The sequence below is a fragment of the Aquarana catesbeiana genome, linkage group LG03, assembly GCF_042186555.1.
Source record: "Aquarana catesbeiana isolate 2022-GZ linkage group LG03, ASM4218655v1, whole genome shotgun sequence".
Classification (NCBI taxonomy): Eukaryota; Metazoa; Chordata; class Amphibia; order Anura; family Ranidae; genus Aquarana; species Aquarana catesbeiana.
The window spans coordinates 286517701-286537240 of NC_133326.1; positions in this window are offsets into that span (position 1 = coordinate 286517701).

Sequence of the window (19540 nt, forward strand, 5' to 3'; positions counted from 1 at the left end):
AAAAACAAACATGTCCGTCAAGATGCTATGGGCTGTTTGTATTGTTCAAACACATGGACCCTGACTATATTCATACAATGTTAAAAGTCAAATGTTTTTTTCTTTATAGTTGTAGTAAGATGTTTTTCAGTAAACTTTTCTCTTCCCATGTGGCAGTGCATTTTTATTGTTTAAAGTATATATATTAAACTCATTAAAGCCGATTTACTAAAGGAGTTGAGAATCTTCACACAATCAATTGTCTGACTATTCTTGTAAATTATCTAGTCACATGAAAAAGCAAATTTGTATTCACTTTGAATATACAATTATGTGTAAGTGAAATAACTAAACAGGAATTTTCCTTTTGCACGACTGGATAAGCGAAGTAAATATTCACACAATTTATTGTGTGAATATTCTCATCATGTTTAAGAAATTTTACTCATTTAAGGGGTTAGGTTGAGTTTTAGTGTGTGGCTGAAGGGGCGCATTAAACAATAGGAAAAATCTAAAGGTTAGGTTAAAGCTGTGGTTCTCAACCCTGTGCTCAAGTACCCCCAAAAGGCCTTGTTTTGGGAATTTCTCTTAGATAAAATAGCTGTCCAAAATACCAAGCCATTGACTCTGATTTAAAGAACCTGTGCAAGATAAAGGAAAACCTGCAAACATGGCCTGTTGGGGGTACTTGAGAACAGGGTTGAGAACCACTGGGTTAAAGGATAAGTTCACCTTTCATAACATGTTACATATTACACCCGTATCCAAGGTGTAACATGTTACTAAATGAGCAGTCCCCGCACCCCCCCGAGTCCCCATTGTAACAACGAGCGGGGGATCCGCTCACAATTTTTTTCAAAACAAAACACAGCTGGGCGGGGCTCCGTCCACCGGGCAATGTCATTCATTCACAAAGTTCTGTGAATCAGAGAGCTACACCTATACGTCAGCCATTGTGGCTGACGGTTTGTAATTCTCAATGAACTACCAGAGAGCTGGTGAAGCACTCTAGGTAGTTCATTGATTCTTCCTGTCATTCAGTAAATGCCTGCCCATATGAGGTACGGACAGACTGCTACACTGACAGCCTGCAGAAGCCTTAGATTACACCCATGATCTGCTGATCATGGGTGCAATACTTTACAGGCTCCAAAGAAAAAAGAAAAAAAAATCCACATTTTTTTACATGCATGAAAATGTGCATTTATTTTTATTTTTTTAAAAGGTGGATTTCTCCGTTAAGCTGTATGCAGCTTATTAGAGAGACTTCCCTTGTCTTCTGTTCCACAGGGCTATGCACAACCTGTGGTCTTATGCGTTGGGTGCTGCAGTATGGTGTGAAAACTGGTCCCTGAAAGCTTTCATGATTCCTGCATGGCACATAGCTGCAAATGGTATTATTTTTTTGAAGAGAATAATGCCAATTTTACAGAAATGCCAAGCAGGGGAGTAGGTTGGGTACAGTGTCCTTAGATTACCGCAAATATACTGTTTACTAAAAGTTAAGAGACAAAAGCCAGATGAGATTGTCTTTCAATGTGCACCTTTCAGCAGTTTATAATCAGGGACTTTTGTTAGCTGGTATATAATGCAAGCAGTTGAGATACTATTATGGCTATAACTACTAATATCTTGTAACTTGTACTGTCCTGTAACTAACCTGTACTTGAACTTAACTCTCACAAAAGTATTTTTATCTCTTGAACCGATCTATGCTGACTACTGAAGCACGGGATTGGATGAAAAACCTATCTGTCAGTCAAAATAAACTGTGAGACCAAAAGTATGTGGACACTTAACCAATAGGAATTAGCTCAAGGTTTAGTCTAAACACAATTTCAGGCCAGACTCGGGGTGTTCAGGCTCTCACGTGAAGGTTGAACTTTTAGCCCACTGAGCGGGAGCTGAACATTATATATTGTAGTGGTGTTTCTATTACTGTTCATATGACAGCTTTCTATGTGTCAGTGGTTGCTAAGTAACCAGAATGGTTTTTGAAAGGCATGACCAGCAACACCAAAGATGTGGAGGTCTGCAATGGGTAAAATTCAGCCCAAACAGGAGCTATTTTGGTCAAGTGTAGAATCAGATGTGTGCAGTATGGCAGGTGCTTTACAAAGATGTGTCTGTAGTTATTTGTGCTAGTTCAATCAAAAAAGCATTTGTGAGATCGGGTACTGATATTACACCTGCCTCACAATCAGTATTCAAGTTCACCTTAAAGGTGTTCAGTAGGGTTGAGGTCAGAGTTCTGTGAAGTCCTGAACACCAAACTTGTCAAACCATGTCTTTAAAGCAGAAGTATAGCCAAAGCTGGATCACAGGAGTGAAGATCGTTCTGCATTCCTGTGACTTGTTTTCAGCAGGAAGTGGGCTGAAGCCTGCTATCGGCTGACTTTACAAGCCAGTCCAGGGTCGGGATCTGCCCACATGCCTTGACCGGCACCCGGCTCAGGCTCTCAGCAAACCACTGAGAGCCTGAGCCTGCCTATTCCACCCCTTCCACAGCCCAGTGCTCCAGTGAGAGCGGGGGGAGGGGGGGCAAAGCAGAGAACAGATAAGTGACACTCACCAGCTCTCTGCTCAGGGAGCTCTGAGAAACGAGCAATCAGTGGTGTTTGGTCTTTCAGTTCTCACAGATGCTGCAACCACCCAGGTAAGTATGATTAAAAAAAAATCCCATACTCCTCTTTTTAGGACCTGGTTATATGCACAGGGGCACATAATGCTGGAGGAGAGAAGAGCCTTCCCAAATCCGTTGCCATAAGATTGGAAATGCATATTACCTAAAATGTCTGTAACATTAACCATACCCTTCACTGCAAACACCACAGCACGCAAGTTTGGCCATATAGTGTACGTGTGATAGTAAAGTGTTCACAAATTTTTGTCCATACACGGCATAATTATACACAAAACAAACATTCTTCTAATGTAGCATAATTTCACGTTTTCTAACCATAGTGCTAGATTTAGCCATTCTGTTCAAAGTAAAATTTCTAACGCAAACCACACCAATGTTCTAGTATTACCATTTCAAAATTAGTACAGCTGTCACTCAATCCCAGACCTGCAATAGTCACATAAAATTAAACCTATCTCGCCTATTGCAAGCAGGTTAATAGAACATGAGATATTCCACTTATGCCGCGTACACACGGTCAGACTTTTCGTCTACAAAAGTCCAACGGACGCTGACGGACTAAAGCTGGCTGGTAATCCGATCGTGTGTGGGCTTCTCCGGACTTTCAACGGACTTTTTTAGCCTCAAATCCGACGGACTTTAGATTTGAAGCATGCTTCAAATCTTTACGTCGTAACTACGACGGACCCCGAAGTCCGCTCGTCTGTATGCTAGTCCGACGGACAAAAAAACGACGCATGCTCATAAGCAAAAACTAAACGGAAGCACTCGGTCTAGTAAAACTAGTGTTCGTATTGTAGGTAGCACATTCATCACGCTGCAAAATCTGTGATCGTTGAATGCAGCGCATTTTATTTCTTCTTTACGAAGGCTCTAAAGAACGAAGGTGTTTTGCTGTTCATAATCAGAGTTCTCCCAAACTGATTTCTGGATTCTTTTTCTCTTTGATCTCATGAATGATATAGTATGCATTTTAAAAACAATGTTTCCATACTAATAATACTTTTTCCCCTTTTTTTTTTTTTTTTTTTTTTAGGTTTGTAAAGTTACCACAAAGAACCCATTATTCTGTTTTTTTTTTATAGTGATTATTTTTTAGTTTTTAGATAAAGTTAACCCAAAGCACCGTTTTTGGTTATGTACATTTTTTTATTTTCAAGACTTACCACTTGAACATTATTAACATTAGTAATGTATTTTTGGTGTGTTTTTTCCAAACTCAATGAGATTGTTGTCCCTTGTTAATTTAACATTGTGTGTAAAATCAATGATTTCAAAGAAAACACATAAAGTCTTTTGCTAAACTCAAAAAAAGATCCATTTATTCATGGTCAAAATAAAATAAAGAGGAAGTCAACGCTGGAAAAAGTCGGTGTACCAGAAAATTGGGATCTTGCGGAGTCCATATAAGAGGGAGCACAATCTGGTCCAAGAATCCCAGAGATCAACAGCACCAGCAGATGATCTAGATGTCCCCAGACTGTGGTCCTACAACAGCCTGCGTCTTCTGTCAGACCAGACTGAACCCAGGTCATCACTTTCTTCTCTTCCCTGCAGCCTTTCCTCCACGCTGCCCTGCAGCCTTCCCTGTAGCCTTCTTTTGAGGCTGTGGCTCTGGTGTTTCAGTTGTGGCAGGAGGAGGAGGAGGAGGAGGAGGAGGAGGGGGGGCTGCCTCATGTAGTTGGGTGTTTTGTGTTAGCGTGCCCTGCAGCCCCTTATGGATTGTTTCCCCAAATAGGCGCTCACAAATGAGGCGCTGCTCCCAATCCATCTGAAGAAGCCTGCTGGCTAAGTAGCAGCCATAGGATTCTTCCGCTTCGGGGGGGCTCCTTAAAAAACGGGTGGCCTCTTGCATGAGGCGCAGGGATGCGTCCTGTGTGACCATCCCCTTCCTGGCCCTTTTTTTGGGAAGGTGGAGGGGAGGCACTTGGGATTCGGTCAGGCTCCTACTGGGCCCAGCCACCTCACTTGGCCCAGCCACCTCACTTGGCCCAGCCACCTCACTGGGAGCAGCCACCTCACTGGGAGCAGCCACCTCCTGCCTGACACTGGGCCCAGCCTCCTCCAGGATGATGGTGAATCCGGCCTCCTCCAGGCTGTCCATGGGCCCGGTCTCCTCCTGCCTGCCAATTTCCCCACATTCCTCCTGGATGGACTCATCCTGTGTATAAAAAAAGGACAATAGTTTGAGTATATTTTTTTGGGTTCATCAATGACACACAGTTTGCTTCTCATGAATAGCAAATTCAATGTGAATACATCTCTTTAATAAAAGAGTCTAATCAGACACCCTAATTATTTCAAGCAGGTGCCAAACATATTTAGCCACTACTGTCAATTGATATGTATACACAATTTTGAGTGACAAATTATTTTAGACAATTATAACATCCAGTTAACATCATTAATATTAGTACAGTAAATATTTGTTAAAATAATTTACCTGACTCCAGATGGTCATATCTGGTTCATCCAGGATGGAAGACCCAGCTTGCTCCTCATCAGCCTCTGCTGGGGTGGAGGGAAGGGTGGAGGGAAGGGTGGAGGGAAGGGTTGAAAGGGATGGCCTGGCTTCATTCTGGTCATCCAGAAAACGGAGTTGATTGTAGTACCACAGCCTGGGTACATAAACATCATCTGCTGATGCTCCTGATCTCCTTGATTCCTGGATCTTCTTATGCTCCCTCTTATACATGTTCCTCAAGACCCCAATTTTCTTGAGCAATGTCTCCATTGTTGCTTCCGGGATGGTCGCCTGGACAAAGGACAGAAGTCTCTCCAGCGTTGACTTCCTCACATGCTTTGCATAATACTGAGGGTGTTTCACCTCCCACAAATTCCTCATCTCTCGATATTTCGAAATAAAAGCTGTAAGGAACTCTGGATCCTTAAATAGGGGATTCATTATATCTGGAAAAGATGAAGTCACAAGACAAAAAACACTTTTATTATAGGTTTCTGCTAACCCCTCATCATCTTCTCCCTATGTAGGCCTCATCAATCTATCAAGCCATATAGGCCGCTTGCTACAAAGTCATGACCATAAAACCCAAAAAATATATATCTAAAATTACCTTCGTTTTGTAACGTCCTGGTCCACTATCACCTACCACAGAACGTACGTACGACACGTGCGCAAGGCTCTTTATACACTACGCATGTGTGAAACTCCACCTGCGTCGCCCGCCCCTGACGTTCAAAATTAACTCATGTTCTCCGCCCCTTAATTCGACGCACAGAACGTACGTACGACACGTGCGCAAGGCTCTTTATACACTACGCATGTGTGAAACTCCGCCTGCGTCGCCCGCCCCTGACGTTCGAAATTAACTCATGTTCTCCGCCCCCTAATTCGACGCACAGAACGTACGTACGACACGTGCGCAAGGCTCTTTATACACTACGCATGTGTGAAACTCCGCCTGCGTCGCCCGCCCCTGACGTTCGAAATTAACTCATGTTCTCCGCCCCCTAATTCGACGCACAGAACGTACGTACAACACGTGCGCAAGGCCCCTCTTTATACACTACGCATGTGTGAAACTCCGCCTGCGTCGCCCGCCCCTGACGTTCGATTTTAACTCATGTTCTCCGCCCATTTTTTGTTACGGCGCGTAGTGGAGTTAAAGAATGGCGGAGACACCTGAAATGTTGACGACCTCAGGTAGTGGAGACAGCCCGGAGGCTGGAACGTCAACGAAATCTATGAGGCCTAGATTTAAGGCCTCTAATATGAGTTTTAAAGAGATGGTGGAGATGGTGGCCATTCTTCACAAAGACGACTATGATGGCAATTATGGGCCGTACGCACGGCCAAATTTGCGCAAGGCCAAAATAATGGCGAAGGTCGTGGAGACTTTGCAGGCATCTTTTGGGGTCCAGTGCTCCAAAGATCAATTGAGAAAAAGATGGTCTGACCTGAAACTCAGGGAGCCGGATCAATACCGACGTATCCGGAAAGTTCTTAAAAAAAGTAAGTACTTGTCGTGTTTTTCTCTTGTGTTTATTACCTTGTATACTGCTCCATGTGCTTTTCCTTCCTATACGATTTTTTGTTCATCGTTTTAAACGATCTTTTAATAAACCTCGTTACATATCCATATATATATATATATATCTATATATATATAGATATATATATATAAATATCTATCTATATTTATATCTATCTATCTATATATATATATATATATATATATATATATATATATATATATCTATATCTATATATAGATATATATATATAGATATATATAGATATAGATATATATATAGATATATATAGATATATATATAGATATATATAGATATATATAGATATATATAGATATATATATAGATATATATAGATATATATATAGATATATATATAGATATATATATAGATATATATAGATATATATATATATAGATATATATATATATATAGATATAGATATAGATATAGAGAGAGAGAGAGAGAGAGAGAAATATATAGAGAGAGAGAAATATAGAGATAGGTAGATAGATAGATATAGAAATGTAAAACATTCTTTTTGAATATTTGAAGTTATCTTAATTTTTTTTCTTTACATTTAGTTAGATATTTAGAGATTTTGTTCCAGATATAGAGAGAGATCAAAAGATTATTAACTATATTTTGAGATATTGATATCTATCTATCCGATATGTCTTTATAATTTTAAATATTGAGGTAAAATAGGAACTCTACACAAACCACTTCACTACAAATGTTGGAAAATTACTATGTCCTAAAATATCTGTGTGCTAATTAGATTAATAATTTTTTGTTTCACATAGGGGAAAAATCACTCAGCCAACAAGAAGACAGTCCACCCCAAGCAAAACATGATTGGGCAATCAGCCCAAGTCCCATTGAGGATGTGGAGGAAGGAGAGGTGGGCGACATGGGCACCCCACCAGGTGAGTGTCTGACACACCAGCTTACGTTAATCTATGCATGGCTGCCTTTTGTTTAATGTAATTTGTCTACTCTATTTTAGGGGATCTGGTTGTGCTTCATTCAAGCAACAGTGCCACCCCCGAGGATGTGGAGGAATTAGGCTACATGGGCACCCCACCAGGTCAGTGTCTGAGACAACAGCTTTATTTATGGTAAGGTAAACTATGTATGTGTGCATATTTCTAAAGACATTTTTTGGTTTCATTCCACTTTAGGTACAACAACAAGAAGTGACTATTTCACCTCTGAAAGTGCCCAACGGCTAATTGGTCAAATAATGGCCTGGAATAAAGACATTGATGAAATGCGTAATCGGCTGGATCGTATGCAGCAGGAAATGAAGGACATGATTGATGTTTTGGGTCGAATCTAAATGCCCTTTTTTAAACCCCAAAACATCAATCATGTCCTTCATTTCCTGTTTTGCTGACCCCATTCTGGGCCTTCTCTTACTTTTTTTGGCAGAACATAAATGGCTGTTTAACCTAATGTCAAAAAGGAGGGCTGTTTCTCGTATATACCTCAAAAATCCACAAAAAAATAAAACTTGATTTTCTAAAAAACACAAAAAAAAAAAAAAAAAAAAGTGATTTTAAAAAACCAAAAAAAAAAAAAATTGATTTTAAAAAACCCAAAAAAAAAAAAAAAATTTAATTTGAAAAAACCAAAAAAATAAAAAAATTGATTTTAAAAAACCAAAAAAAAAAAAAAATTAATTTGAAAAAACCAAAAAAAAAAATTGATTTTAAAAAACCCAAAAAAAAAAAAATGAATTTGAAAAAACCAAAAAAATAAAAAAATTGATTTTAAAAAACCCAAAAAAAAAAAAAAATGAATTTGAAAAAACCAAAAAAATAAAAAAAGTGATTTTAAAAAACCCAAAAAAAAAAAAAATTAATTTGAAAAAACCAAAAAAATAAAAAAAGTGATTTTAAAAAACCCCAAAAAAAAAAATTAATTTGAAAAAACCAAAAAAATAAAAATAGTGATTTTAAAAAACCCAAAAAAAAAAAAAAATTCATTTGAAAAAACCAAAAAAATAAAAAAAGTGATTTTAAAAAACCCAAAAAAAAACAAAAATTAATTTGAAAAAACCAAAAAAATAAAAAAAGTGATTTTAAAAAACCCAAAAAAAAAAAAATTAATTTGAAAAAACCAAAAAAATAAAAAAAGTGATTTTAAAAAAACCCAAAAAAAAAAAAAATTAATTTGAAAAAACCAAAAAAATAAAAAAAGTGATTTTAAAAAACCCAAAAAAAAAAAAAATTAATTTGAAAAAACCAAAAAAATAAAAAAAGTGATTTTAAAAAACCCAAAAAAAAAAAATAAATAATTTTAAAAAACCAAAAAAATAAAAAACTTGATTAAAAAACCAAAAACAAATAAAAAACTTGATTTGCAAAAACCAAAAAAAAACTAAAAAAACTTGATTAAAAAAAAAAATAATAAAAAAAACTTGCTTTTAAAAAAAAAAAAAAAACAAAACTTGATTTTCCAAAAAAAAAAAAAGCCTGTTTGCGAAAATCAAAAAGCCAAAAATATTTTTTGTGGATTAGGTAGAAATATTTAAATATAATTATATTTTGCTACATTATTAAGATATCATTATATTTTTGTCTATGAACATTTTATACTAAATGCAGAACTGAATGCATAACAACCATTAATAAAAACATCTCCTTATAGGATTTTAAAAAATGTGTGGTTTGTTATTTCAAGGCTCAGTATCAGTTTGGTTATAATTGTAAAAAAGTTGTTTACAGTGGCAATGGAGCTTATTTAGACATTTTTAAAATTCAAATACAGTTGGCACTACAACTGCTCGACCATAACCTAGGAGACAGCCCAAAAGAAAGACAAGCAATAAATATAATGCCAGATTTCAGCAATATTTTTTTTATTGTAAAAAATTATATATCCTGGCCCATTGCAATGGCCCCCCTACCCATAAAATAATTAACATATTGCTGTCTAACTTGACGGGCACTTTGGGGGGCCAAGCCAGTACGGACAGTATCCAGGCCTGTAAGGTTGGCTTCTATTTGTCCGGCCTCAGGCCCAACTGTGCCTATATAATTGGTAGAATGCTTGTTTAAAAAGTTGTGCAGAATGCAGCACGATAAAATGATAAAATTAAGTTTGTATTCCGCCAAATTAATGGCTGTTTGAAACAGGCGGAACCGGCTGGCCAGAATTCCAAACGCATTCTCAACCACTCTTCTAGCTCTGGCCAGCCGGTAATTAAAAACCCTCCTCTCCGGGGTGAGGGTTCTTTGGGGGAATGGCCTCATGAGGTGCTTGCTGAGAGCGAAGGCTTCATCGGCAATGAAGACAAAGGGGAGTCCTTCCATGTTATCCTCATCAGGTGGCAATCCCAGGCCACCACTCTGGAGACGCTGGCAGAACTCCGTCTGGGCAAATACTCCTCCATCCGACATCCGGCCATTCTTCCCCACGTCCACATATAAAAAATCATAGTGTGCCGACACCACCGCCATTAAAACAATACTGTGGAACCCCTTATAATTAAAATAATATGACCCCGAATGGGGTGGTGGCACAATGTGGACATGTTTCCCATCTATAGCCCCTCCACAATTGGGAAAGTCCCAACGGCTGGCAAAATGGGATGCCACAGTCTGCCATTCCTGTGGCGTTGAAGGAAACTGGGGAATCAAACAAGAAAACCAAAATCAATTAATTTGGAAGCTAACATTGCAAGAAAATTAGACAATTAAAAACATTATTCCCCAGCATCAGTATAACATTCAATAATTTAATTCTTCTGGAATAACTAATATGGAAAGGCACACTTATCAGATTGCTCACCCCCTCTGATGGAACATTGATTACATTTTAGGGGGTTGTGAAATCCCTAAAAAAAATTACTTTTAGGACACGCAGGAATTTAGGGACTAAAAAGGCTACAAGACTGCAGTTGTCGCACTCTGCAGGTGCAGTTGCTAACCAGCTTACAGTAAATGAGGTAATGTAAAAAGGCATTCATGTTGCAAGGAGTACACAATCACAGGCAAGGGCAATTAATGAAAACACTTTGAGGCTTGCATATGATTTGATGATGGAAATCAGCAGAGCTTCTGCTCATTTACTAAAGCACTGGAACAAATGCACTTGTAGAGTGCACATGCATTTTGCAAACTGCAACATATATTTGCTTTAGACAAATCAACACCACAGAACATTCATGCAAATTTTAACGAGGGTGGGGGTGGGGGGGTTGTGAAATCTAGATAATTGCTCATTAGCAGCACACTATTTGGAGTGAGTTTAGGTGGGGGGGGTGGGGGGGTTGTGAAATCTAGATAATTGCTCATTAGCAGCACACTATTTGGAGTGAGTTTAGGTGGGGGGGGGTGGGGGGGTTGTGAAATCTAGATAATTGCTCATTAGCAGCACGCTATTTGGAGTGAGTTTAGGTGGGGGGGTGGGGGGGTTGTGAAATCTAGATAATTGCTCATTAGCAGCACACTATTTGGAGTGAGTTTAGGTGGGGGGGGTGGGGGGGTTGTGAAATCTAGATAATTGCTCATTAGCAGCACACTATTTGGAGTGAGTTTAGGTGGGGGGGGGGTGGGGGGGGTTGTGAAATCTAGATAATTGCTAATTATAAGCACACTAAATACACTCCAACAAAATACATTCAAAATGAGTAGACTAGGTGGATATGTTCCCATCACTTCATGCTGGGAAGGTTATTGAAGGAAAATATACATGCATGACAAAAAATAACAGGAAAAAATTCCAGCATGTGTGAGGATAAAAAGGGGACATTCACACTATATTGCAATGATGGTAAGTAGTGTTTGAAGCAAGAAATACATTACATTATCAAAGATTACATAAAAGAACATGTGATGCTAATAAAAGAAAAATATCTTACCTTAATATAGTCCTTCTGCAGGACCTGTATGATGGCAGAACAGGTCTCTGGGATAATGATCCCCAGAGCCTGGGGGGAGATGCCTGTCGAGAACTTAAGGTCCTGCAGGCTTCTCCCTGTGGCCAAATACCGCAAGGTAGCGACCAGCCTCTGCTCCGGAGTGATGGCTTGCCTCATGCAGGTATCCTGCCTGCTGATATAGGGGGTCAGCAAAGCCAACAAACGGTCAAAAACGGGGTCCGTCATCCGGAGAAAGTTCCTGAAATCCTCAGGATTATTCTCACGGATCTCACGGAGCAAAGGCATGTGACAGAACTGGTCACGCTGAAGCAACCAATTCTTGGTCCATGAACTCCTCCTCGCCCTGTTCATGGACTGGTCTTGGGCTGAAGAATAAACTACAGCACCAAGCACATACAATGCACGAGCTCTACGACGAGTACGTACAGGTAACATGGCTTCAAAACGGTCGGCTGGTCAGAACGCACTAAACAGAACGCACTAAAGAACAGCAAGGCCTGTGAAGAACGACCTGAAAATCAGGAACGAGCGGCCAATAAAACAAAGATTTCTCAATGCCAACTGACCAAACGCACTGAAAAGCAGATACAAACCTCACAAGCACAGACTGAACAACAGTTAAAACGAACTGAAAAATACGAGTCTCACAAGCGCGAATCGTCTCTCACCAAACTTCTACTAACACAAGATAAACACGAGATTAGCAGAAGGAGCCCAAAGGGTGTCGTACGGGCTATTGAACTTCCGTTTTATAGTCTCGTCGGACTTGGTGTACGTCACCGCGTACTAGGCTGTCGTACTTTTGTGTGGTCGTGTGTGTGCAAGTCCGTTCGTAAGAAAGTCTGCCGCAAGTCCGCCGAAGGTACGTCGGAAGTATGTCGGACAGGCTGTCGGACTTTTGTAGGTGAAAAGTCCGACCGTGTGTACGCGGCATTAATTTAGGTTCTGCTACATATATCTTTTCATTGTTGTGTTTCCAGGCATTGCAAGCCTAAGAATATGATGACAATTAGCAATGATGCATGAAAAATATCACACTTCATATGTAGACAGCATTTTTTCTTAGAATTTTTTTTCATGTTTTCATGTCAGTTTTAGTAAACGTGTCTAGCAATATAATGGTATTAAATCTTAACATGCAATAGATACTTAAGGTTATTTTCCCACATATTCATTGTACCTTTACCTCTACTAAAGTGTTACTTTGAAAGCTGTTGTGAAACAATTACAATAAAACACCCCCTGCTCTGCTGTCTACTCATTCAAATTAGGTGTTATTTCAGAAAGTATAAAGCTCATTGTGAGCAAAGGTAAATACTTAGGAAAGATCTAAAGTTGAAAAGTAAACAATGCACAGTCTCATGATAAAATAAATTGTGCAGAAAAAATGTAAATTGAAAAAATATGCATGTTAAAAAATAGTATCCCTAACATGATTTGGTAACGATGAACCTAGGCAGCTTCCACAGAGATACAACTTGCAGATGTATCTTGAGTAATTGACATTATGAGGATTTCTAAAATATTCTGTTTAACCCCTCCCCCTTAGCTTTCCAGGAAACAATCTTTCACAAAACTCTGCATTACCTATGCCTTCCAGTCATTCCTTTAATGTATGAATTACAGAAAGAATGTATAACTCAGTAATTGTGAATAAATCAGTAGATAGGTTCTGGCAATATGACTGTACTGTAATAGTGCATCTCTGTACAGTTCCCTCTGTCACTTTTTATGTAGTAACTTTGGTAAGGAAAGGAACTTTTTAAGCTTGCCTAAAATCTAAACTTTTAATTATGAAATTAGATAAAAAAAACACTTTTTGCAGTATTTTAAATATAGAGACTGGAAGAGACAATGGTACAGATATGATGTCGCGCAAAAACGTAATACATACATATTGCAGAAGTTAGAATGTCATCATTAGCGATAAATTAGACAGAAAAAGGTATTTTCTCAGGTATTGGCTGTGTAATAATGTTTTAGACATTTAGGTTGCTTTAAACTTTTTGTGTATCACCAGGTTGATTATACGAGGTGTGTCAAAAAAGTTCAGTGAATAGTATCAGAAAACAAACAAAACAGAAGATACACACAAATTACCTTTATTGGCCTTCAAAATAATAGACATCTTTCACAACATACTTTTGGCAACATTCATAAAGCTTCTAGAAACTATCAGCAAAGGCCTCTTTAGGAATTGATCGTAGAACCGCTGTCACGCATTCTTTCATGATGCTCTTCGGGCGGGGAAAGAGAAAGAAGTCCGCAGACCCAAGATCAGGTGAGTACGGTGGATGATCGAGAACAGGTGCGCCGCACTGAGCCAAGAATTGGCACACAAGTCTCATCCCCTGTGACAAACGTTCACAGAAAAGGTGGATCCTGGTCACGCATGGTAATGAAATCTGCCGAGTTTTCCATACGTTTTGCTTTCTGTTCATCTGTCAGTTTGTGCAGCACAAACCGGGAACAGGTCTTCCGCTTACCCAAATCTTTGCGGACGATGGTGCGCACCATGTCCTTGCTAATTCCCAATTTCTCAGCCATCAATCATAGAGTCAGTTGCCGATCTCGCGTCAGCATTTGTAGCACTCACTCGATTATATCTGGAGTTCTGCTTGTTGACAACCGACCGGAACGTGGCTCATCCTCAGTCGTTTCCTTCCTAACGCAAAAACGCATTTGAACACATTTTCTGCTCAGGGCTTCCATCCCATACACTTGCACCAACATTTCATGTGTCTCTGTCATTGTTTTTCCCAATTTGTAGCAGAACTTGATGTTCACTCTTTGCTCCATTGCACTGTGACCCTATCTCTTACACAGACTTTGTTCGAGTGCCCGCAGCGGATTTACACCGACGGTCATGTATACACCACGCTAGGTGGCGCTTATCAACGTGTCTATAAATAGCCATGTGCATGCACGTGCACCTGCCCCATGTTGCCGTTGAGATATCAGACCATTCACCAAACTTTTTAGACGCACCTCGTATGAAAAATAGGGCTGAGACGAGGAGAAGCAACTGTGCAGATGCAGTACAGTTATAATGCCTGTTGCTTCCTAATGATAGCACTGAATATGTAAACCCAAATCTCAAGATGTGCAGCCATCTCTGGAGTGCATGCATGTAGATAGGAAGTGGCTGTAAAGAGGCTGCTGCAATGCAACAAAATATCTGAGTAATGCATTCACTATGTGTGAATCTGAGGTAGGCTGGAAAAATAAAGGGACAGAGCTTGATGGCATCAAACTTATAAACTATATTTTCTACCCCCCCCCCCCCCTCCATCTCACTGGTTAGGCAGAGAAAACCTAGTTCACTCATAAAAATGTATAGCAACAGTCCTCAATGTCTGAGATAAATAAGCACAGTGATATCAGAAGAGGTTGCACAGCAAGAACCATTTACCAAGCTACAGAAAGGTGGGACGTAAAGGACATTCACAGGTAGAACAAACCATAAATAGATTGATGCACATGTTTCCCAGAGCCACTCATTTAGATAAATCCCAATTTACCATTATCTGAAGGAAAATGCATTGCTCCAGAAGTCTAGATTTCTGCACATTGACATCTTTACAGACTGCTTGCTTGTCATTTCTGCTGGATGGCAAGTTCCTTCCTGAAATCTGAAAGCCAAAAGAGTGGCAAGTTCCTTCCTGCATGATGGAAACTGAAGCGGGGTGGCAGGATCTTTCCTACATGGTGAAAGTTGAGGAGGGGTGGCTGGTTCTGTCCTGTATGGTGAAAGCTGAAGAGGTCTGTCAGGTTCCTTCCTACATGGTGAAGACTGGGGTGCCAATTTCCTTTTTCATGTTCGAAGCTGAGGAGGGGTGGCAGGTTCCTTCCTGCATTTTGAAAGTTGAAGTGGGGTGGCAGGTTCCTTCCTGCATTGTGAAAGCTGAATGGGGTGGCAGGTTCCTTCCTGCATTGTGAAAGCTGAAGTGGAGTGGTAGGTTCTTTGCTGCATTTTTGAAAGCTGAAGTGGGGTGGCAGGTTCCTTCATGCATTGTGAAAACTGAAGTGGGTTGGCAGGTTCCTTTCTGCATGGTGAAAACTGAAAAGGGGTGTAGCACCCTGATGTTTAGGCAGGGTTGCTAGTAAATTTACCTGCCAAGTATAGTTGCCTTGGCCAATTGATAGGAGATCAATTGATTCCACCCTACAGTGTAATTCTGGAATTGCTACACTTCTCTCTTCTGTCACTAGATGGCCAGGTATCTGGTGGCATTAGATAAGACAAGGACATTGCAAGGACAGATTAGGAATAGATGGGGTGTCTCAGCCAATGGGCAGGGATCTTCCTGGGTCCCTTGGCCTGCTGGGAGAGACTATTTATTTGGGTGAGGTCAGGTGATCGGAGTTCTGTGCCACCCGGACAGCTGTCTGTGTGGACATGTGTTATACTGCCCCGGCTGCTAGGCCAAAGCCTGAGGCCTATCCCAGGGAACTGGCTGCTAGGCTGTCTGAGGGCCTATCCAGAAGCAAAAGAGCAGCGCAGGGTTGGGACTGCGGCTTGCAGTCCAACCAAAGTGACGGTTCTGCCAGCCGGAGAACCTGCCGTGGTCGGAGGTAGAAGGTAAGCTGTCGCCTCCAAACGACCATCCACCTTGTTACCAGGGACTACCGTGAGTAGCTGAAGCAAGTACCAGAGCAGTATTCTCATCAACCGGGGACAGTGAAGAATTGGGAAACTTCAGCAGGTGTCAAGCCAGGGACCCAGCAAGTGGAGGTGACACTTGCAGAGCAGTCTTGTGTGCCAAGCCAGGGACCGAGCATTCCAGTGGGGTGACGCTTGACGAATATCTGTGAGTGCCAAGCTAGGGACCCAGCAGGGACCTGGGGTTGATGCTTGAGGAAGATACTCAGTGAGAAGATTGGAGGAGCTCAGGAGATCCAGTGGCAGTGGATCAGCAGGTCTAAGTAATAGACTGGGAGCTCAGTTGAGTGGAGATCTAAAAAGGAGATTGTGGAGAAAGTGAAAGAGTTCAATACAACCTGTGTTAGAAACTGTTTAAGATTGTTGCCATAGGAGACAGTGTGTCTACACATGTGGTGTAGACACGCTGATGTGGTATCCAGCTGGGTGCCTTTCCCTGCATGGCTGTCTACCTATAGATGTCTCGGAGTCTGCAAATTAACATTGCATCTACTTAAGGGTGTCCTGGTCCCAACCCTCTCTCCTACAGTTCTGTTTAAGAGGAAAAAAATCGATCAACTTTTAGCCTGCCCATTAATGGTTCAAATCTCGGTTCCTGCTGAACCTGCCGAGATTCGAACCATGTATGGCTAGCCTTATAAACAACTATTAAAAAAGAACTTCGGTACAACCAGCCTGCCAGATTCCCTTGCAATTATGCTGCTATATCAGCTAGCAACAATCACCGTCTTCTCCCGGTGGGGAAGGCATCCCCTGTCCACCCCTGCCTCCCCGCTGGGAGCAGACAATTGCTCAGCAGGAGGGATTCCCCTGTCATCACTGTCTGTGTTGATGGGAGAATCGTGCAAATTTCTTTCCTGCAACCCATGGGTTGCAGGAAAGAAATTTGCACTGTGTATGGCATGCCTAACACTTGCAATACCTTAACATGCACTTTACCACACTGAATGCATTTGATTTGTCTATCTATCTATCTATCTATCTATCTATCTATCTATCTATCTATCTATCTATCTATCTATCTATCTATCTATCTATCTATCTATCTATCTATCTATCTACATTAGCAGGAAATGTGACACCACTAAAGCTGTGTAACATTGTATTGTATTGTGGTGTACTGTATTGTTTTGTATGTCTTAAATGCCTAGCAACAACCACACAATCTCTTTCTTGGTGACATTCCTTCCTCTGAAGCTATAAAGGCTTTATAAGTGTCGTCTCTAGCCACAGAACATTATTACTGAAGAGATCCATTTCCACTGGCTCTTTGATACATGATGGTTACATGAACAAGAAGTGTTAAAAAATTTATCAAGATAAGGAAGATCAAAAGGCCCATCTTACAGTTGCCTTGAACTATGAATTTTAATGCTATTTGAATAATTAAGACAGAATGTCATTCATTCTCAGTCAACACTGTTCTACATTGTCCATTAAAGCAAAAACTCATGCAGCTGCCAAATGTATAAGCTAAATTAAGAAAAGAAAGAAAAGTTTGCCTTCACAGAATTTTGATAATAACAAAAGCGTAGAGTTGAGCAGCTACATTAATTCAACTTCGGGAAAAGGAAGGCAAAAAAGGAAGAGAAGAGCCAGGCAAATCCTAGTGCAGCATTATTTTATTTGAATAAAATACAAATTGTTGACAGTATAAAGTGTACTTACATAGTGCTAGTGAGGGTAGGTGCTTTCCAGATCCAGCATCACAGAAGAGCCGCCGGGGTGTCCCTGTGGAAGAGTTCACAAGCGCCGTATGTCAGCGGGAAGCTGAAGCCTCAAGGGACCTGAGGAGGACGCCAGCAATGTTACTCTGTTTAGGAGTGTTCCGGAGCTGAAAGAGTGGGCAGCCGCCTACCACTGTGTCTGGCCAATCAGAACGCGGTTTCGAAGGCACGGCCAAGCCTCCTTCATCATTAATTTATTTTCTCAGTTATATAAAAGGATAAGCAAAATATTTTTAAAAACTGCAGTGTCCTGTTTATACGAAATACCTTATCTGATAAGGTATAAGTTAACTTTCCCATTCTCAGAATTTGCCTTCAAGCAGTGTATAGTAGGGATGAGCTTTAGAGCCCTTTCACACTCACAGCACCCAGGCGTCGGTGGTAAAGTGCCGCTATCAGTGCCAATGGCTCCCGTTGGTATCAATCTGCCCAGAGAGGAGGGACGAACCCGGGAGGGCCTCAGCTCTAATGCACAGCGCTGGATCGTGAATGGGCTCTTCTAAGTATAAGGGGGGACTGGGGGGGATTCTGTTACACAGAAGGTTTTTTACCTTACCTTACCTACATCTTTGGGGCGGGTTGGGAGCGCTGTATTTTGCGTTCCCAAAACGCCATGCCCATTGCAATGAATGGGCAGCACTTTGAAAGCACCCCAAAACTGGACTCAGAAAAACAAAGAGTGCTGTGTTAATGCTAGTGACTTGCTGCATTATGCATGTTTTTTTTTTATTTTACCTTTAGTAGCAAGTGGACAGATCCCCTGCTGATCAAAATGGAGTCTGCGCTATGTGAAAGGGGCCTATGTCTTGGACAGTTGAACAGGCTCCTCTCCTGTACTGAAATTGTTTACTCTGCATCCACTGCACACTGTGAGCTTCCCACAGTGTGCATTAGAAGTTGCAGCAAGTCAGAGCCTGCCCCATTTCCTGGCTGGAGGTTTGGCATCACATCTGGGTGTTACCTTGAGTGGTCGGCTGTTTTCAGGAAGCGATGCACAGCCCCCCCACCCCTCTGCTTGCATTGAATAAGGAAGCACCGAGAATCAGTGATGACATCACTGGGTCAAAAATAAGGTATAGAAAGAAAACAGGTGGGACGGGGGGAAGCAGTAAACCAAGGAAGGCAAATTATAAGTAGATTACATTTCAACTTTAACCATCGTAAAAGCAATGCTTCACTCTTGCCAGAAGTGTACTTATAATCCAACACAGCAAGCAAATGGTTCCATTTGTAAAAAGTGTTTAAATAGCGTCTTGACATATTCTAGCAAAGGTTTCCACAACAGCAACAAACACAGCCTATAAAGGCTAACATCTCTGCCTGTGTGAATCTATGCCAACACTTCCTTCCTTTGTGCTGAAGTAACAGTTTCCATCTCTAAACCTATTTCCTTTCTAATTTCTACCAAGAATATGTGTGAGGAGACCTTATCTATCCGTTAATAACAAAAAAAGAACAAAAAAATGTTTACGTTGTGTGCACATAGACCGAATGATAAATTAAAGGGCCATTAAGCTGAAGAAATCTGTGTAGGAAAACAAATTTGACAAATAAAGGGTAAACAGACAAATATTTAGTGGCTGTATTCAAGTCCATTTCTAAATGTCCAACAAAAAAAGTTTTTCTTTTTGTTTTTGACACA